The following is a 17,998-nucleotide window of genomic DNA, read 5'->3' as shown; positions in this document are numbered from 1 at the left end:
AAAACTGAACACCCTAGCCCTGCCCCTTCTCTGAGGCCCCGCCCCTAGTCACTACATTCCCCCTCCCTCAGTGGCTCGCTCTCCCTTACCCTCACTCACTTTCAATGGGCTGGGGCGGGGGGGGGGGGGGGGGGGGGGGGGAAACGGGCTCTAAATGGGGGTGCAGGCTCTGGGGTGGGGCCAGAAATGAGGTGTTCAGAGTGCAGGAGGCAGCTCTGGGCTGGGGCAGGTAGTTGGGGTGTGGGAGGGGGTGAGGGCTCTGGAGTGGGGCTGGGGATGAGGTGTTTAGGGTGCAAGAGGGGGCTCCAGGATGGGGGGGGCAAGGGATTCGGAATGTGGGAGGGGGCTGCGGGTTGAGGCAGGGGGTTGGTGTGTGGGGGGGGCTCTGGGATGGGGGTGCAGGCTCCAGGATTCAGGAGGGGGTTCCGGGTTGGAGTGGAGACTCAGGGCAGAGGGGTGGGGTACAGGAGATGAGGGCTCTTGGCTGGAGGTGTGTACTCTGGGGTGGGCCTGCGGATGAGGGGTTTGGGGTGCAGAAGCAGCCTCCGGGGTTGGGGGGGATTCAGGGCTGGGGCAGGGGTTGGGATGCAGGAGGGGGTGTGGGCTTTGGGATGGGGCCAGGGATGAGGGGTTTGGGGTGCAGGAGGGGGCTCCGGGGTTTGGGGGGGCTCAGGGCTGGGGCGCGGGCTTACCTTGGGCGGCTCCCGGTCAGCTGCTCAGCGGTGCTACCTGTCCTGGCTCCGTGCTGCGCCCTGGAAGCGGCCAGCAGGTCTGGCTCCTAGGTGGAGGGGAGGGGGCAGGAGACTCCACGACACGCACTGCTCACGCGCGCAAGCACGGCCCCCCCCCCCAGCTCCCACTGGCCGGGAACGAAGCCGGTGCTCAGGGCGGGGGCAGCATGCGGAGCCCCGTGGGCCCCCTGCCTAGGAGCCAGATCTGCTGGCCGCTTCCGGGCGCAGCGGGACAGGTAGGGACTAGCCTGCCTTGGCTCCGGACATCACCACCGACCAGACTTTTAACGGCCCGATTGGCGGTGCTGACCAGAGCCGCCAGGGTCCCTTTTCGACCGAGTGTTCCGGTCTAAAACCGGACATCTGGTCACTCTACTCACTACACAAGTGCAAAATCAAATTATAGTTAAAAACATTCATTTAAAAATATTATGATAAACCTAGAAGCAGGGCCCGCTCCAGGCACCAGCCGACCAAGCACGTGCTTGGGGCAGCACCTTGGGGCGGGGCGGCACTTAGGGTTTTTATTTATTTATTTTTTGGTTTTCGGGGCAGCGCAGGAGGGGTATTTTTTTGTTTCCGCGGCACTGGGGGGGCGGAGCTTCGGGCAGCGCGGCGCTCGGAGGGGGTGGGGCTTGGCGCGGCGCTGGGGGGCGGGGGCTTGGCGAGGCATGGCGCTCGGAGGGGGGTGGGGGCCTCGGGCAGCGCGGCGCTCGGGGGGGCGGGGGCTTTGGGCGGCGCTCAGAGGGGGGGCGGGGGCTTGGCGCGGTGCTTGGAGGGGGGGCTTCGGGCGGCGTGGTGCTCGGGGCGGGGATTTCGGCGGGGCAGCGCTGGGGGGGGTGTATTCGGCAGCGCGGCGCTGGGAGGGTATGGCGGGGGGGGTGTTCGGCAGCGCGGCGCTGGGGGGTATGGCGGGGCAGCGCTCTTCTTTTTTGCCTGGGACGGCAAAAAAGTTAGAGCCGGCCCTGCCTAGAAGGATGTAGACATCACAAAATAGTCAAATAAACAAAACACAAACGTAGATATTAAAGAGACATTTCAATTTTAAAGATGTTAAATTGCGATGACAGCAATTTTGAATATATGGAAGATTATACAGATATACAGATAGATTAATATTTATGCAGGGCCAGAACCTACCTACAAGACAGAAAACTGTAAAAAAATTGTGTCTTCCTTTTTATATACAGACTGAATAGAGAGAACTGAAAATTGTGAGCTATATTAAAAAGCATAAAGGCAGTAACATGGGTCTCAGAGCATATATATAAAATTATGTTGTGCATACAGAATTAGTCTTGTCCAAGAAGTGAACTGGACGAGCCTTCAGGCAGCCTATATTTTGTACGTACACATATAAATCGAGAACTATTTATTTTAATTTGTGTTCTCTCTTTTGTTATTGATGGCAAACAAACACAAATGTAGGCACTGTGTTGGATAAGACCTTTTTCTGGTGCATAAGAAAGGCCTGAAAAGTTTAAATAAAACTCTGCTTTTTTCCCTTCCTATTAAAAATATGAGCTGTATTAAGGCTTCTTTTCCCGTTTTTTGTTAGGGGAATTCTTAAATGTTTAAGATTTGGGCATTGGCAGCTATCTCAGCCCTCACAGGAGCAGAGGTATTGAATCCTAAAAGGACATGGTCAATTTAGTGTTAAGTCAACGTAAGTAGTTTCAGGTATTATATGTGTCCCCAAATCCCCCTGCAAATTTTTGTGATTTTACACTCATATTTTCCTATTTATTAAAAAGTCTCACTCCCCCATGTTGTTATGTGAACAATCCAGGCAAATGACATGGGAAACTGATTGAAAAGACAAGAACCAGTGAAATAGACTATACATAAAGTACTGTCAAATATATATAAAAACTATAGTGAAAATATATTTTCTCTATTTCAAACTCAAATGTTATCAAAAGTATGGAAATGTACAGTGAAGCCAACCAAACAACTACAATTCTTCCCTGTAGTGACACAATGCAACAGCCATACGATTAAGGCATTTCAGTATTTGTGGTCCCAAATGAGATTAAGCTGATTTTTAAAGACACAGATTACCAGCCCTCAACCCCCATCATGTCACTAAATAGAATCATAGAATCACAGAACTGGAAGAGACCTCGAGAGGTCATCTAGTCCAGTCCCCTGCACTCAAGGCAGGACTAAGTATTATAGATCATCCCTGACAGGTGTTTGTCCAACCTGCTCTTAAAAATCCCCAATGATGAAGATTCCACAACCTCTATATGCCATTTATTCCAGTGCTTAACCACTCTGACAGTTAGGAAGTTTTTCCTAATGTCCAACCTAAACTGCCCTTGCTACAATTTAAACTCATTACTTCTTGTCCTATCCTCAGAGGTTAAGAACAATTATTTTTCTCCCTCCTCCTTGTAACAACCTTTTATGTACTTGAAAACTGTTATGTCCCCTCTCAGTCTTCTCGTCCCCAGACTAAACAAACCCAGTTTTTTCAATCTTCCCTCATAGGTCATGTTTTCTAGACCTTTGATCATTTTTGTTGCTCTTCTCTGGACTTTCTCCAATTTGTCCACATCTTTCCTGAAATGTGGCACCCAGAACTGGACACAATACTCCAGTTGAGGCCTAATCAGCGCAGAGTAGGGCAGAAGAATTACTTCTCGTGTCTTGCTTACAATATTCCTGCTAATACATCCCAGAATGTTGTTCGCTTTTTTTGCAACAGCATTACACTGTTGACTCATATTTAGCACTATGACCCCCAGATCCCTTTCCGCAGTATGCCTTCCTAGGCAGTCATTTCCCATTTTGTATGTGTGCAACCGATTGTTCCTTCCTAAGTGGAGTACTTTGCATTTCTCCTTATTGAATTTCATCCTATTTACTTCAGACCATTTCTCCAGTTTGTCCAGATCATTTTGAATTTTAATCCTATCCTCCAAAGCACTTGCAACCTTTCCCAGCTTGGTATCGTCTGCAAACTTTATAAGTGTGCTCTCTATGCCATTATCTAAATCATTGATGAAGATATTGAACAGAACCGGACCCAGAACCGATCCCTGCGGGACCCCACTCTTTATGCCCTTCCAGCATGACTGAACCACTGATAACTACTCTCTGGGAACGAGTTTCCAACCAGTTATGCACCCACCTTATAGTAGCTCCATCTAGGTTGTATTTCCCTAGTTTGTTTATGAGAAGGTCCTGCAAGACAGTATTAAAAGCCTTACTAAAGTCAAAATATACCACATCTACTGCTTCCCCGCTATCCACAAGGCTTGTTACCCTGTCAAAGAAAGCTATCAGGTTGGTTTGACATGATTTGTTCTTGACAAATCCATGCTGACTGTTATTTATCACCTTATTATCTTCTAGGTGTTGGCAAATTGATTGCTTATTTATTTGCTCCATTATCTTTCCGGGTACAAAAGTTAAGCTGACTGGTCTGTAATTCCCCGGGTTGTCCTTATTTCCCTTTTTATAGACGGGCACTATATTTTCCCTTTTCCAGTCTTCTGGAATGTCTCCCGTCTTCCATGACTTTTCAAAGATAATTGCTAATGGCTCAGATATCTTCTCAGTCAGCTCCTTGAGTATTTTAGGATGCATTTCATCAGGCCCTGGTGATTTGAAGACATCTAACTTGTCTAAGTAATTTTTGACTTGTTCTTTCCCTACTTTAGACTCTGATCCTACCTCATTTTCACTGGCATTCACTATGTTAGACATGCAATCGCCACCAACCTTCTTGGTGAAAACCGAAACAAAGAAGTCATTAAGCACCTCTGCCATTTCCACATATGGTAGCATTAGGATTGTTTGGGTGCCTTAACTATACATTTCAGTAACATAACATGTTTGAATTTCCTTTAAATTAAATCTTAACTCTGAATTCCTGCATATATAATACTTGGTATAGGGATAACTACAACATCCCTGTAAGATATTTTACCCTAAATTACTGATATGCACTCTCAACTCTTAACTCTATCTTAACACAGTTTGAGTGTGAATTTTTTTTTTTATTAAAAATGTCATACATGAATAGCAAACAAGAAGCCCAATGAGAATATTACCATACAATGTAATGATCTGATTATTTGAAGTATTTTTTTTTATTTTAACTTTTATGGCAATATTCACCAGTATACTTTATAGCTGTTTTATGCCACTCGGGAGCAGCACAAAGCAGCAGAACATACTTGCAAGATAGCTGGCATTTACAGCTACTATGCATTGCCACAGTGCAAACCAGCTGCACTGCCATCCCAGTTCCTCCTTAGCTCCTGTCCTCCAAAAATCCCCCAGCTCTTGCACCTCCCTACATTTCACAGCACATACCATCCAACTTCTCCCTCCTCCTTGTATCCCACACTCATTTGCACACATGCAACACACCAGTTTCCCCCCCTCCTTCCTGTTCCATTCACCCTTCCATATATACACCTAGTTTCCCCCTCCTACCATCTGCTGAGGAGATCTGGTGCAACAGGTAGCCTTTTAAAAGAAATATATAGGATTATGTTTTGTTTATTTTTCTGCCATTAGTTTTTGAAACTGGAAGTTTAGATATCAGCAGAGGCTGGTATATAAAAAATCTCCTCCTCCATAGAAAATTTCAAAACTGGTGCCATCTCCAATGATTCTCAGCTGGACTGAGGTCATAGCTGCCCGCAGGTAAAACGCCTTCTTTCAAAATGGCCACAGCCTCACAATGTTTTCAGGGAGAGTTAAGCAAGTAGCCTGTGTCCTTTGTCCTACTAAGAACAACTGGAAATGGCAGCTACCATGAAAGAGGGCAGTTCTAGGTGGAATTATTTTAAGTAGAACATAGCCAGGAATAAAACAGGAAGCCGGGGGGTAGAATGAAGAATGGGGAGAGAGCACAGAAATTAGGAGAGAAAGCGAGGAAAAACATACACATAGAAAAATAAAAGAAAACTGAGAGGACAGACAAGAGAAAAGCAATAAATAAGATAGGCTGCAGATCAGGGAAAAATAAAAAAAAGAAAGTGGGAACTAGATATATAGGGTAGAAAATATAGGAAAGAAAGGGGTAGGGACTTAAGAAAACAAGAAAGGAGATTCGTAGAGACAGATACTTCTCCCCTCCGCACAATGCCAACTTGTGGTCTGTGCACCACCTAACATAGAACACTTCCAGGCAGTCTGAAGAGCTGCTTCTGTCACTGTTAGTTGAAAACACACAGGGAGAGACAGCAAATTGCAAAGTGACCTGGAGAAATTAAAGCAGTGAAGGATGAAGGCCACAGGGTAAGAACTAATCCTAATAATAAAGGGCCATACGCTCCACTGTGAGAAGCACAGGGGAGCAAAATGAGCAGGAAAAAAAAAACCCAAAACATACCAAAATGGCAATGTCCATATGGCATAGTCTCCCTGAGACTACAGAAATTCCTCCATATAACCATATAACTGGCACTTCAAAAATCTGGAGGCAAGAATCCAGGGTCAGAGGCAGGATTAAGATCAAGGAATGGATGCTCTCCAAGGCACTACCACTTTACCCATTCACATGCAAAAGTCCTGACCCAGTGATTATCTTATAAAAGCTGCCCATCCCCAGGGTGGATAAAACTTGATATAATTAATTAAAAAAAAATTAAATTTAAATTAAATATGTCACCAAGACCAGATGATATTCACCCAAGAGTTCTGAAGGAACTCAAATATTAAATTGAAGAACTCCTAACTGTGATACATAGCCTATTGCCTAAATCAGCCTCTGTACCAGATGACTTGAGGACAGCTAAAATAATGCCGATTTTTAAACAAGGCTCCAGAGGGGATACTGGCAATTATAGTATTGTTAGGTAAGCCTAACTTCAGTACAGTAGAACCTCAGAGCTACGAACTGACCGGTCAACCCCACACCTCATTTAGAACCAAAAGTACACAATCAGGCAGCAGCAGAGACAAAAAGAAAGCAAATACAGTACAGTACTGTATTAAACATAAATTACTAAAAAAGCAAAGGGAAAGTTTAAAAACAACATTTGACAAGGTAAGGAAACTGTTTCTGTGATTATGTGGACTCCTCATTATTTTTGCTGATACAGACTAACATGGCTACCACTCTGAAACCTGTTTCTGTGGTTTTTTATTTAAATTAAGATGGTTAAAAGCACCATTTTTCTTCTGCATAGTAAGGTTTCAAAGCTATATTAAGTCAATGTTCAGCTATACATTTTTGAAAGAACTATAACGTTTTGTTCAGAACTATGAACATTTCAGAGTTATGAACAACCTTCATTCCCAAAGTATTTGTAATTCTGAGGTTCTACTGTACCAGGCAAATTGGTTGAAACTATAGTAAAGAACAGAATTATCAGATTCATAGATGAACACAATGTCTTTTGTAAAGAGAAATCATGCCTCACCAATCTATTAGAATTATTTGAGGGTGATCCAGTCAATACAGTATACTTGGACTTTCAGAAAGCCTTTGACAAGGTCCTTCACACCAAAGGCTCTCAAGCAAACTAACCAATCATGGGATAAGAGGGAAGGTCCTTCTCATGGATCAGTAACTAGATAAAAGATAGGAAACAAAGCGCAGAAATAAATAGTCTATTTTCACACCAAAGTGAGGTAAATAGTGGGATCCTCCAAAGATCTGTACTGGGACAGGTGCTGTTCAACATATTTATTAATGATCTGAAAAAGAGGTGAACAGTGAGGTGGCAAAGTTTGCAGTAGATACTAAATTACTCAAGATAGTTAAGTCTGACGCTGTCGGGGAAGAGTTATAAAGTGATCTCACTAAACTGGGTGACGGGGCAACAAAATGGCAGATGAAATTCAATGTTGATAAATGCAAAGTAATACACATTGGAAAAAACAATCTCAACTATACATACCAAATGATGGAGTCTAAATTTACCTGTTACCACTCAAGAGAGATTTTTGAGTCATCGTGGATAGTGCTGTGAAAATATCCATTCAATGTGCAGCAGCAGTAAAAAAAGCTAACAGAATGTTAGGAAGCATCAGAAAAGGGATAGAAAATAAGCCAGAAAATATCATAATGCTACTTATATAAATCCATGGTATACCTGCATCTTGAATACTGCATGCAGTTCTGGTCAGCCCATCTCAAAACACAGATATTAGAATTGGGAAAAGTACAGAAAAGGGCAACAACAATGATTAGGGGTATAGAACAGTTTTCATTGGAGGAGAGATGTTTACAGCTAAGATTTTGTCATGGTTATTTTTAGTAAAAGTCATGGACAGTTCACAGGCAATAAACAAAAATTCACAGAAGCCGGGACCTGTCCGTGACTTTTGCTGCTGCAGCTCCATGGTTTCCCCCATCACTGTGGTAGCTGGAGGCTGTGGAGTTCCCCCTTCGCCCACTGCAGCTGGGAGCTGCAGGGTGACCATATTTCCCAAAGAGAAAATAGGACACCCCCAGCCGCTTGCCCGAGGCGTCCCCCTCCCCCCGTGCGCTGGAACCCTGAGGAGGGCCCCCTCAGGAGTCTGTCACCTGTCGCTGGAACCCTGCCAAGGCCCCACTGGCTGTCAGCTCCAGAGTCCTGCAGCCCCTGGGGCTGAAGCAGAGAATGTCACAGAGGTCTCTGAAAGTCACGGATTCCGTGACTTCCATAACCTCCGTGACATAAACACAGCCTTAAAGATGTTCAACTTAGAGAAGATTCAACTAAGGGGCATGTGATAAAGCAGTGGTTCTCAACCAGGGGCACGTGTACCCCTGGGAGTACACTGGTCTTCCCGAGGGTACAACAACTCATCTAGACATTTGCTTAAGTTTTACAACAGGCTACATAAAAAGCACTAGCAAAGTCAGTACAAACTAAAATGTCATACAATGACTTGTATATACTGCTCTATATGCTATACCCAGAAATGTAAGTAAAATATTTATATTCCAATCCATTTATTTTATAATTATATGGTAAAAATGAGAAAGTAAGCAGTTTTTCAATAATAGTGTGCTGTGACACTTTCGTATTTTTATGTCTAGTTTTGTAAGCAAGTAGTTTTAAAGTGAAGTGAAAATTGGGGCATGCAAGACCAATCAGACTCCTGAAAGGGGTACAGTAGTCTGGAAAGATTGAGAACCACTGTGATAGAGGTCTATAAAATCATAAATGTTGTGGAGAACATGACTAAAGAAGTGGTGATTACCCCTTCACATAATACAAGAACTAGGGGTCACCCAATGAAATTAATAGGCAGCAGGTTTAAAAAAACAAAAGGAAGTATTTCTTCATACAATGTGATCAACCTGTAGAATTTGATGCCCAGGGATGCTGTGAAGGCCAAAAGTAAAACTGGATTCAAAAAAGAATTAGGTAAGTTCCTGCAGGATAGGTCCATCAATAGCTATTAGCCAAGATGGTCAAGGACACAACCCCATGGTCCAAGGTGTCCCTAAATCTCTGATTGCCAGAAGCTGGGACTGGACGATAGGGATTGGATCACTCGATGCTTGCCCTGTTCTGTTCATTGACTCTAAAGTATCTGGCACTGGCCACAGTCAGAGACAGAATACTGAGCTAGATGGCCCATTGGTGTGACCCAGCATGACCATTCTTATGTTCTTAAGAATTAAAATTATGTTCTACAGGTTAAAATTTTAAAACTAAACATTTAAAATTAAATTTGAAAGTGACAACCTATATTAAGGCATACCTTACTATAATCATTAAATACAAAAAAATATTAAGCAGTAAATGTCTGCTATCAAATTTTAAAGAAAATCAGGCCACTGAACCGGTGGAATTCCTCGCTAAGCACCTGGTACCAGAGTTGGAGCTTTTTACAGCAGTAGCCTCCTCTGCAGGTGCAGAGAGCCTATTTTCTGTTCAGTTTATTCAGCTAGTGCAATTCAATGACTAGTTCAATCAAAGTAAAGAACCCAAATGGGAGATGAAAAAGCAGGAGAGCTTGTTTTCCTCTTCCAATCGATGAACAAAAACTGGATCTGAGATGATGAATTCTATTACTTCTAAAATCTTGAAGGGCATGGTGACTAGAAACAATCAGTTTAATTCATTAACTACAGATAATGCTACTTTTGTTAGTTTTAAATGCAAAATGGCTGATACAAATTTTCATCCAAGGAGGTTGACACAAATCTCAAATAAAAACTTAATCATTCCTTAGTAAATAACAGCTGCATCATTCACCATCTTCTAACATAATAAAAGATGGAAAAATTAATAATCTGAATAATGTAAGTTAAGCTAAATAGATGCTTAAATAAATTTATATAGATATATTGTAGCCTCCTGGTTAGTAAAAAGTAGTACCAAATTTTGCATAAAGGCTAAATGTAGTTGCAAATAATATGTTTTAATGGTTATCAGCTAGTATGTATAAATCTTTCTTTAGGAAAATAACTAAAATGTACCAGTGCAAAATACAACTAAAAGCAATTAATTTAAGGTTGTCTACTTGCTGATTTAAATCGCTTTGAATTAAAATCAATCCACCCTGCTCATCCTACTCTAAATCAGACAGACAACCACTCCTAACATCAGGGAGATGCTGAAGCAGCAGAGCTCTTACAGTAGCGGTGGGCAACCTGCAGTCCACGGACGGCCCGTCAGGGTAATCCGCTGGCGGGCCGCCAGACAGTTTGTTTACAATAAACTAGCCGCTGCTTCCCACAGCTCCCATTGGCCGGGAACAGTGAACCACAGCCACTGGGAGCTGCGGACAGCCGTGCAAAAGTAAACAAACTGTCTGGAGGCCCGCCCGCAGATTACCCAGACGGGCCGCAGGTTGCCCACCACTGTCTTACAGGAATCAATGTTGTAATGAGCTGCATGGTCAGGAACTTTTATGGAAGCACAACACACCTGGCACATGTCTCAGGATCTGCTTGGAACATCCACAAGTTTAAAGACACCAAACCCACTTCTTGTTAGAGTGAAAAGCAAACACCCCACAAAAAGTTGGAAGAAAACTTCTTGAGTGGGAACTTTCCTATACAGGAAATTATTTGGTCTCAAGTTCAACACTAGCAGAAGTGACAAAGGGACATCCATAATCATATTAAAGCAATTTTATCTTGTCTCCTTAATTCTATTTGAATAATTTACTCATGTAACCAAGAGAAGGGCTGTTACTGTAGAGACTGTGCAGAATCATGATCAGGTATATGGAAAGGTGGTGGCCCATCAAAATATTTCTATCTTAAAAAGATCCACAATATGAAGAAGTTTGAGAGTCACTGCTATAATGTGATTTCCCCAATACCATTTTCTACTATAAGAAATACTTATCCAGTATCACAAGATTAAATCATAATACTCATTATATACAAGAGAATGGTTGTAGTAACTGCTTGTATTTGGTTCATAACACAATAAAACTGAGCAGAATTGGATTTACATAACTAATCTTCAGCATTAATAATAGACTGGTTTGTGTAATGGGAAAGAACTATCTTCAGTAGTATAAATCAGACAAATTTCAGGACAAAAGAAAAAACAGTGTTATTTTAGATAAGACCAAATAACGGCAAACTCTAAAAGTTGCATACTCAAAAAACTAAGGCATCTTTCTAATTTTGGAAACCTCTTTAAGCTCGAATTCTTACCAATTATAGAGTGCTTTTCATCTTCAAATTGCTTTACAATTACAAACATTAACGTGAAAGTTAGCTAGACATTATCTTTTACTCTCACCTTTGTTTTTGCTTTTTAAAGTAATGGTTTTCTTTTAATATGTCAGTTTTATTAAGGGGGAGGGTGTCTCTCTTTCCATTTTACTTTTATGTTTCTTCTTCTTTCCTGGTTATTCTCACCTACTCCGAGCTAGGCTCTACAAAGCTCACGGTCACAGGCAACCCCAGGAGAGGGAACTATTTATGTAAATCTATTTTCATTTTTTAAAAATTGCTAGCCTGTCCCCTTACAAAGAATACCTACCTTATGTTTTCAAGGCTATGTAAATTGATTGCTAGCTTTTAAAGAAACAAGCAGCATGGCTCCACTTCTCCCACAGTTGCGCTAACATACTTTTTATATAAAAGTGAGTCAGTTATCCCAACAAATCCACCCCACAATCTTTTGGAAGGTTCTGCACATAGAGACTTTATAATGGTGGACAGGAAACAATTAAATTTGGCAGCAACAGATACAGCAAAATGTTGTTTTACAGGCCTCTCCAAAACTACAAAGGCTGGCTCTAGACAAGTAAGATCATTAACTTCCAAATTTAATGATAACCATTGAATGACTAGTATCAGAGGTAGCCGTGTTAGTCTGTATCAACAAAAACAACAAGGAGTCCGGTGGCACCTTAAAGACTAACAGATTTATTTGGGCATAAGCTTTCGTGGGTAAAAAAACCTCACTTCTTCAGATGCATGGAGTGAAAGTTACAGATGCAGGCATTATATAATGACAAAAGACAGGAGAACCTCACAAGTGGAGAACCAGCGTTGACAGGGCCAATTCGATGACTAGGAGAGGTGTAGCAGGATTCTGCCTACAATAGTTGCAAAGCAAGTACTCTGTATTTTCAGCACTTTTGCCAACAAAATACTTCCACCCCCAACGAGCGGCGTTTGCGTTGTTGACAGGAGAGCACTCCTGCCGACAACGCGCTGTTCACACTGACACTTGTCGCAGCAAAACTTTTGTCTTTCCAAGGGGAGTAAAGGGGGGAAGGGTTAGCACCTCTGAAGGACAAAATTTCTGTCGCTCAGTTGACAGTGTAGATCGCCTTAGTGATATTTTTCCCCATAACAAAAAATTAAACATTACACTGTACTGGAAAAAATTGGGATTTTTGTTCTACTTCATTGTAAGTACAGTTTCACTGTTAGAGGTTCACTAAAAGAAGGTTTCACTGCACACAGAATGTAACTAGGATCTCCGCATCCTCCAGGAAGGTCTAGTCCTCATGCATTACTAGATATGTATTATATCCCTTCAAGAGTATCTGATAGAAGGCCAAACCAGCTGTCTTCAGTACCTAAGTTATAAATACCAGCAAAACCCCTGAAGTTAGTTTCAAGTGTTTGATAGGTTTCTAATTTAAAAATCAACAGTTTATTTTGTAACAAATTTTGCAGACCATCTGAAAATTCTGAAGGCCATGAAGCTGCGTGTAAATATTTTATGATATGCCCATCTGTTTGCTAGTTATTGTGCTGTTTGTTATATGATTACAAGAGGGGGGGAGGGGTCACTATCTATGCAGGAAAGGAGACAATTAGTTGATAGCAACTGCTGTGAAGTCTATCCCTGACCCCCTGGTTGGCCACATAAATTGGTTTAAGCAGGTTCAAGAGACAATGAGGAAACAAAGGATTTTGGAAATGATCAAAGGATAGCCCCTAAAGAACAAGGGAGAGAGAGAAGCAGAGACTGCAGGGAAGGAGGCCAGATGAAGGCAAGAGGCCAGTTACCTGGAGGGCTGCACTCAGATGTAAGAAGAAGTCGAAGGTGCAGCAAGCCCTGACCAGTGACAAGTGTAACTAAGAACAGGCCTTTGTAATGCTTGCCAAATAAGAAAGACAGCCATTGGAGTTTATAAAAAGTCACTACACTCTGTATGCCCAACTCATGTTTGTTTTGTTTTTTAAAGATGCATGACTTATAAATATATTCCATTCTTAACTCTTGGAATATGACCATTTTTAGTCTGGTACCCACATGAATCCTTAGGCGTATGCATGTACAACATTTTCTGTTTTCCCCAGACAGTTGGTACACAGTCACAGTACACAACATAGCAGCTGTAAGTGTTATCACATCACATGCTGGAAATGTATACCAGCTATGAACATGTTTCTTGGCTAGTACGCTCTTTGAGGCAGGGATCATTTATTTCAAAATGTTTGTACAATGCCTAGCAAAAGAGGGTGCTACACAGCTAAGTTTGGCATGCTTCAATGTAATACTTAAGCTTTGTATTTTAAAAAATAAATAATTACACTGATCATTACCATTCATAAAAACTACAATTTTTTAAAATAATGGGCCCCAAATATTGCTACATTTACTCAAATTGAGTAGTATTTACTCATAGGTAGACCCGCTGACAAATGCGATAGGTTACAGAATCAAGCCTAAGGACTTGACATCCTGCAATGAGCTGCGCGTGCAGGCAGATCCCTGTACCAATATAGAGGTCATTCCTGGACTGAGGCTCCAATCCTGCAAACACTTATGCACATGCTTTATCTCACTGAAGTCAAACAGGACTACTAATGTGCTTAAAGATAACCTTGTGCATAAGTATTTGCACTATCAGAGCCTAAATTGGTAAAATTCATCGTTCTGTCCTATGAACAAAATAGGGAATTCCCATGTGCTCTCAAGAGAGCATCAAGGCTCAGCAGCCTGTTTCTTTGCTGAATCTCCTGTAATACAAACAATGCCAGATAATTACATCAGGAATTTTAAATTAAATAAAGACAAAAGGAAAAAGTATTTTTGGGGGGAGGTTGTTCTGTATAATAACTGTCCTCTAACAGTGAAGCAAGATGATGCCGTTGAACTTCAGTTTACATTCCTGGATCTCTGTCAAGATACTAATTCAGTAGTTTTAGTACAGTTAAAAGGCAACCCCAAATGCTCATCAGACAGGAAAGAAAGTTGCTAGCAGTCTCAGGCTCACACATTTTGGGCATGATCTCATTCTTACTATGATTTTTCATTTTTACTGAAATATATTTTTTAAAATGAGGCGTGCAATGATTTTTTTGGTGCATATAAATTAAAAATTCATGTAAATAATGCAAGGGCACTAAAGTAAAGCTATACAAATAAAGATATTAATAATAAAGCTAGGACTCCCTCTTTAATTCACTCTATTACATTTAGCTTTTCCAGGTAGCTTATATATTAAACCACCAGTATTTTAATGTCTAAACACAAAAAATTATATTCAGCCTTATTACAAATGACACTGTTACTGTGGGTTTAAGACAGCTTTTTATGTTGTTTGAACAGAGTTTATGGAGGTTAAATGTAAGACAACAGGAAGCATAATTTTCCCCAGGAAATTAACTACCAAAGTCATCTTCCCTTTTCAAATTTAAGAATAGCAAGATCACATCATTAAAATATACAGATTCACCAAGGGGAAGTCGTGCCTGACTAACCTAATTGCCTTCTATGATGAGATAACTGGCTCTGTGGATGAGGGGAAAGCAGTGGATGTGTTATTCCTTGACTTTAGCAAAGCTTTTGATACCGTCTCCCACAGTATTCTTGCTGCCAAGTTAAAGAAGTATGGGCTGGATGAATGGACTGTAAGGTGGATAGAAAGCTGGCTAGATCGTCGGGCTCAACGGGTAGTGATCAATGGCTCCATGTCTAGTTGGCAGCCGGTTTCAAGCAGAGTGCCCCAAGGGTCGGTCCTGGGGCCGGTTTTGTTTAATATCTTTATTAATGATCTGGAAGATGGTGTGGACTGCACTCTCAGCAAGTTTGCCGATGACACTAAACTAGGAGGCGTGGTAGATACACTAGAGGGTAGGGATCAGATACAGAGGGACCTAGACAAATTAGAGGGTTGGGCCAAAAGAAACCTGATGAGGTTCAACAAGGACAAGTGCAGAGTCCTGCACCTAGGACGGAAGAATCCTATGCACTGCTACAGACTAGGGACCGAGTGGCTAGGTAGCAGTTCTGCAGAAAAGGACCTAGGGGTCACAGTGGACGAGAAGCTGGATATGAGTCAACAGTGTGCTCTTGTTGCCAAGAAGGCTAACGGCATTTTTGGGCTGTTTAAGTAGGGGCATTGCCAGCAGATCGAGGGACGTGATCGTTCCCCTTTATTCGACATTGGTGAGGCCTTATCTGGAGTACTGTGTCCAGTTTTGGGCCCCACACTACAAGAAGGATGTGGAAAAATTGGAAAGAGTCCAGCGGAGGGCAACAAAAATGATTAGGGGTCTGGAGCGCATGACTTATGAGGAGAGACTGAGGGAACTGGGATTGTTTAGTCTGCAGAAGAGAAGAATGAGGGGGGATTTGATAGCAGCCTTCAACTACCTGAAGGGGGGTTCCAAAGAGGATGGAACTCGGCTGTTCTCAATGGTGGCAGATTACAGAACAAGGAGCAATGGTCTCAAGTTGCAGTGGCGGAGGTCTAGGTTGGATATTAGGAAACACTATTTCACTAGGATGGTGGTGAAGCACTGGAATGAGTTACCCAGGGAGGTGGTGGAGTCTCCTTCCTTGGAGGTTTTTAAGGCCCGGCTTGACAAAGCCCTGGCTGGGATGATTTAGTTGGGAATTGGTCCTGCTTTGAGCAGGGAGTTGGACTAGATGACCTCCTGAGGTCCCTTCCAACCCTGATATTCTATGATTCTACTACCCTATTTACAGATAAGCCACTGTTAAAAAGAGAAGGCATACATCGAACACTTATCTTTAATTAACGATCCAATTATCTGAACCTCAACTTAAAAATGGTTTCCAAACTAGATTAATTATAGAAATCAAGTAACATTAGGCTTCACACATTTAAATTTATGTTTTATTCCAGCCTAAAACATTAACATTCAAACAACCAATCTTTATTAAATTTATACATTGAAGCCATCAGGCCACTAGCAAATGAATTCTCCCTTCCAATAAAGTTATCAGACTAATACAACACTGATAACTGAACTACAGTCAATCTGTTAAAGATCAGCTGTTTGAAATAAACTGGCAGATCAAACACACAATCTACATTTTATCAAATTTTGCCCTACGCTCCACCCCAAATATTGTATTGGGGGAGGGATGATAGGATAGCATATGTATGCAGAGTTGTTGTAGCCCTGTTGGTCCCAGATATTAGAGAGACACACAAGGTGGGTGAGGTAATATCTTTTATTGGACCAACTTCTGTTGGTGAGAGAGAAGCTTTCAAGCTTAAACAGAGCTGAAATTGGTCTAACAAAAGACATTACCTCACCCTCCTTGTGTCTCAGGATAATAATGATTAACATAAGTAAACAATGAGAACAAGCACTGCTCAAAACAAGATGTTAAAATTACAAACTTGATCAAACCAGCTAGTAAAGTGATTTTAACAATCAACAGTTGCCTGAGGTTAACTTGTAATCTGTTTTATGCATGTCTCCAGGCCCTTAGGCCTACTGTTACTTAGGTTTATAACTAAAATATTGCTCAAAAATAGCAATGTTGATCATAGCTAAAAAGCAAGTGTTTACAGCAAGAAAAAAGGGGGGCACTAAAACACATGTGAACAGAGTGATATGTATCAATGTATTTTAAAACGGAACAACCCCTGTGATCAGGCCTCTCAGGAGTTAAAAAGGGAATGAGTCCTAAGATAGTACTTGTATAATGATCTACATTTCACTCCATCACAGTAAGATCTGCCTCTAAACTGTATATACATTAATATCTAAATAGCATTTATGAAATGTAAACCTTTTCAAACTTGCGTCTAGTCACAGATTTACACACAGATGTGTTTATTAAACACCCCAGCATCTCCACACCAAAGGTATTTGATTAAGTTGGTTTATTTATTAAACACTGCCTACGTACACAACATTACAAAACACGGAAGAGATACCGGGCCTGCCCCCGACAGCTTAGTTGGAACCGGTTCCAAGAGATGCCCAAGGCCTGCTGCACAGGAGGTGACAGATGCTTTGTACCGGATTCGGCTGCGGTGGGGTGGAGGGCCTACCCCCAGGGCTGCAAGCGTGCAGAGCCCCGAGCCCCCCGCCTTAGGTAACTCCCACTTGTGATGCGGGAACTTTGGAAGGAGCAAGAGCCAAGTCTCAAGCTCTGAAACGCCAGGGCGCTCGCCGGCCCAAGAAACCGTTTCACAGCCGGGACAGACGCGTGTCAGGGCCGGGTTCCCCCCAGCCAGCCCCGTCTGAAAATAGCGACGCAAGACTGTTGCCCAGCCGAGGACATCAAATATAATGGGTGGGGGGCGGATCATCCTCCCAACCAGAGCCGCCTTCTCTGCTCACGGGGAACCTGCCCAGGCCTGGTCTCCAGCTCCTCAGCCACAGGAGCAGCTCGCAGCTCTTCGCCCGGCACCACTAGGCCTTGCTGCGGCTTCCCGGGCCGCGCTGGAAGGAGCGGACTGGGCGCCACCGGGAGGCGGCTTTGGGGGAGGCCCAGCAGCGTTACGAGGCGGCACGACCTCCCTGCACTGCGGGGCCCAGGAGGGGAGAATTATGACCCCGCCCGGGGCCCAGCCGGACGGATTCTCCCTACCCCGTACGGAGGAGTCTCCTCAGCCCACCCCCGCTACACAGGAGGCCCAGCCGGGCGGGAAGGCCGTTATAC

At 42.8% G+C, this 17,998-nt stretch overlaps 1 protein-coding gene across 1 annotated transcript in view; it reads right to left on the bottom strand.

Moving 5' to 3' along the window:
- USP34 (ubiquitin specific peptidase 34) overlaps window positions 1–17,998 on the bottom strand; it is a 257,649-nt gene that overhangs the window by 239,352 nt on the left and 299 nt on the right. The window lies entirely within an intron of this gene.

Source organism: Terrapene carolina, unplaced genomic scaffold (assembly GCF_002925995.2).
Source record: "Terrapene carolina triunguis isolate 2854851 unplaced genomic scaffold, T_m_triunguis-2.0 Scaffold132, whole genome shotgun sequence".
Classification (NCBI taxonomy): Eukaryota; Metazoa; Chordata; order Testudines; family Emydidae; genus Terrapene; species Terrapene triunguis.
This window is presented reverse-complemented; position numbering and strand designations above follow the sequence as displayed.